General features: G+C 45.6%; 1 pseudogene; it reads left to right on the forward strand.

The window, feature by feature from the left end:
* Nucleotides 1-1,414: 1,414 nt before the first annotated feature.
* On the forward strand, nt 1,415-3,735 carry LOC144824310 (6-phosphogluconolactonase pseudogene; annotated as a pseudogene).
* Nucleotides 3,736-4,156: the final 421 nt, after the last annotated feature.

Below are 4,156 nucleotides of genomic sequence, written 5' to 3' on the forward strand. Positions count from 1 at the left end.
TTCCCTTAAGCGATCGGATTGTGCAGCCACGCAGTAGGGTCAAGAAGCGCTACAAAGATGGGTTAAGAAGCGCTGCAAATACAGTTCAATGCAATACAGTAAATGGCACACAAGCAGTGAGACTCAGGAAGCGCTGCAAAGTCGTGTCAAGAAGCGCTACAAATGCAGGAGATTCACAGGTACGATAAAGGTAAAGGTAAAGAAATAGGTTCTTTATCTAAGTTACAAAGTAAAAATAATTGGAAAATTATGTAACGTTCAAAGTTCCCAATTACGCAGGAACAGCAATAAATACATATGCAAATGCAATAGGTCTCACATTTGTTGGAGTTATTGGCATTATAAATGCCAATGTTTTGAGGTCTCGCCTAGGCAGCGCTTGCACTGTCTCTTCGAGACATGCTGTATTCAGGTATGGACTTGAAGCTCCGCCCACACTCCACCCATCTTTTTAATTGGCTGCTTATCACTGTCCTTTGTAAAAGTTGGCTTTTGATTTGTGAATAGGCGTATTAGTCCCTCCCTCTTTTGTATTGTTACCTCCCAGGGAGTACTGGCCCTTTTACATGTGTTGTTACAGAGTATGCTTTATTTACAAACTTTCAGCACTATTTTCTTAAATGACTTTCTCCTACCTGCTGTTGCAGGCACACTTTTTGCTTCCCAGCTAACACACACAGCATTTGTTTCCTGCTTATCACCGGAGGCATTTGGAGGGCGCCTGTTCTGTGCACTTCCCTCCCGCCCTCACTCTGTTTTTTAAAAATAATTGTGAATATACTTTCAGCACTGCACCAGTTTCACAAGCGCAACAAAGGTCTTCCCCCCCCACCCACTCCGTCCCAGTGTCTCTGCTCTCCCTCCCTTTCAATCAGTTAGCAGGCTCCAGCCGGACACTGGAGCCAGACGGACGGAGAGGGTGGGTTGTGCTGCAACCTACCTCAGAGCAGGGGGCACTGCTTTCTGTACCTGCCCCTTGCAGCTGCCTGTCCTCCACAGAGAACTGCAATATGAGCTCTTTCTAGCAACGCTGCGTCACTTTCCGAGCACCAAGCTGGTTTTGCTTTCGTCGTGTCTTTACCCGCACTTCTCCATCCCATGCTCTTCTCTCCCTCTCTCTCCCCCTTCCAATTAGTGAGCGGGCTGAGTGTTTTCATCAGAGTAGACAATAGTGGACACAGCCTTTCTTTTTTTTTAAAAAGTACACCTCGCCAGACATGCTCCTCTGCTCTAACTTGAGCATTAGTAACAAAAAAATATATATATTTTTTTAAATGCAAAACGATGCGCTTCAAGTTTAACAATGGCGTCAGTGTGCCTATTGTCAGCAGCTCGCCAGCTTCTGCTGTTGTGTTGCCGAGACCTGTGCACCTGAACTGGACGTGTCTCCGAGATCCCTAGAGCCCCTGAAAACATGGCGGACAGCAGCTGCAGGTTTGTTCACTTCATCCAAACCTCTCTCTGAAAGCTTGCATCAGGCAATTATTGACTATTTGATGATGATATTGTTTATTAGCACCTGTATAGCGCATAGTACTAGCCTTTCTTCCGAAGTGAGCTCCTTGCTGTAACAGGCTTCCCGGCAAACTGAATATCCTTCTCTTTCCTGCTCCCATATTTGAAAGGCTCTTTTTGCTTTGCTGAAGGTAGCGTTACCATCCCACGAAAAGCAGCAGTGAACGAGAGCTCAACCCAATAATATCACCAAAATGTGAACGCCTCACTAGCAGGAAGTGAGACTTCAGGACTATCTTTGGTTTATCTTAACCATTGACGGCACTCACATCTTCCTCCAGCAAATTGACAATAGGATAAAAACACAATCTAAAAAAATAAATCAAAATGTTTCCTAAGCTAACATGGCCGCCTCCTAATGATGTAGTCTGGTTAATTTCCTCTCACTTCCGATTGTATTTTGTCGTCATTATTTGACCCAATTTCAGTATAAAATGTTCCGGCTCAGTTATGCCATTGAGAATCATTAGCACAGACTGAGGCACAGTTACTGCCAATCTTGCTTCTCATATGCAACGACTATAAGTATAAAGTGATTGTTTATGCACCGCTTGCAGGATTTCAAAACACAAATAAAACGCATCATCAGCTACAAAGCCAATAACTCAAGCTTTTGCAAATGCGAGACCTATTGCATTGCAAATACTTGTTTTCCTAGCCATGTTGCTCTGGGACCACTTTTGGCAACATATAGTACTGCACCTTGCAACATGGCTAGGTAAAACACATTGGCATTTATAATGCCAATAACTCGAACTCCAACAAATGCAAGACCAACTGCATTTGTAATGCTGGTTTCAGAATGCCAGAAATCCAGTTTTTCCACGTGCATCCTCACCTAATCGGGAGTTACTCTGATTACGGGATGCAAGAGAAGTGCAAACTCCGAAATATTAAAGTCGCCCTGGAAGACTAAACAAATGAAAATTCTTGCGAGATAATGGGGAGGCAGTTTCCCCCAAACAATAGCATTGAGTATTCGCTAGTTAAAAGCAACACCAATTATCGAAAAAGGACATTTGTTGTCAAATTTTTACACCACACGCAGTAAGTAAACTCACGTATTCAGTCATAGGTTTCAAAAACATTACTAAACCCCAAAACTTATTGGTAAATTTGGCCCACGGTGCTAAATCCAAGTGTGCAAAGATGTCACAGGAAATTGGGCTGACTTGGTGAAAGGCACCTATTGCCAGGGCACCAGCCACCGTTCACATAGCAGTATCGACCTCACATAATCATAGCGTTCAGTGAGGCAGCAGATATACGCTGCGGCACAACATCCTACATTATGTTGCTTTGGAAATACGTGAAGTGCCGCAAGGAAGGGGGTGCACAGCAGCTGGGCGGGGCAGCAGGGCTGTGCCGTGCAGCCAATTAGAGTTGTGGGGCAGGGCTTCACTGTGCTTCAACACGGAGAGCCTGAAGGAATGCTTGCAGCTAAAATGTATTTAATCAGCGAGGTTTGCTCGATCAAAGGGATCATATTTTGTTTCCTTGTTATGCCTGGATTTGTTCGCGCACCGTTGCCAATTGTTAGTTATTTCTGCTGGATTTGCTAAAGGATCCCGCACTCTCGCTTTAGCTTAAAACATCTAAAGCTAAAGAGTGGGTACCCTGATTGCTTCAAAAAAAGACGAACGCCGGGTGCCCTTTGAGGACCCCGAGACAACGCACGGGCAGTACCTGACTCATCCCCTGCCCAAAATCTCCATCCCTGAAAAGCAGGTGCTAACGATTAACCCCTCGCTGCCAGTAGAAGAGGCTGCCTCTGATTACAGCAAGAAGCTAAAAGAGGAGTTCCCTGGCCAAGACATTCCTGTCTTTGATCTCCTAATTTTGGGTACAGGACCAGATGGACATACTGCCTCCCTTTTTCCAGATCACCCACTTTTACAGGAGACACAGAAAATAGTTGCTGCTATCAGTAATTTACCAAAGCCACCGCCGGAGCAGATAACAATGACTTTACCAGTTCTCAATGCAGCACATACTGTGGTATTTGTGGCAGTCGGCGAGAGCAAAGCCTCCATTGTCAAGGGAATCCTAGAGACAGAGGAAGAGAACCCTTTGCCAGCAGCACGAGACCAGCCAGTGCATGGGAAGCTGTTCTGGTTCCAATACGAAGCTGCTGCCAAGGAGCTGACTGGGCCAGTGGAGAAGCACGCAGTCCTGTAGAACCAGTGATTGCATCCAGCAGCTGACGGCAAACCAGAAGCACTTCCCGCCGAACCGGCGCACCACTTGCTGCGGAACGTATCGAACCCAGGAGACCAGAGCAGCAGGCCCACAAGAGGCACTAACCTAGCACTTGTCATTCCGATGTTTGTATGGGTGTATTTTTTACGGATCAGATGGTAGCACTTTGTGGGGTCACTTTGTGTGTGTGATGCGTAGGATCAGGTGGAGGAAGGGTGGTTGTGTGATTAGGCGCATAGTCCTTCTCCGGCTCAGTAGTAACGAGGAAGGCTGCAGGGAAGGTATGCAGCCATTTTATGTGTAACTGTTACCGTGATGTAAAGTGAACGCCAAAAATAAAGTGCACATAGAAAGACATTTTTTTTTCTATTTCTTTACTTTTGAAGAGATCACGGTACCCGTGCTTTAGCGTAAGATGTTTAAAGCTAAAGCGTGAGTGCCG

Source organism: Lissotriton helveticus, chromosome 3_1 (genome assembly GCF_964261635.1).
Source record: "Lissotriton helveticus chromosome 3_1, aLisHel1.1, whole genome shotgun sequence".
Classification (NCBI taxonomy): domain Eukaryota; kingdom Metazoa; phylum Chordata; class Amphibia; order Caudata; family Salamandridae; genus Lissotriton; species Lissotriton helveticus.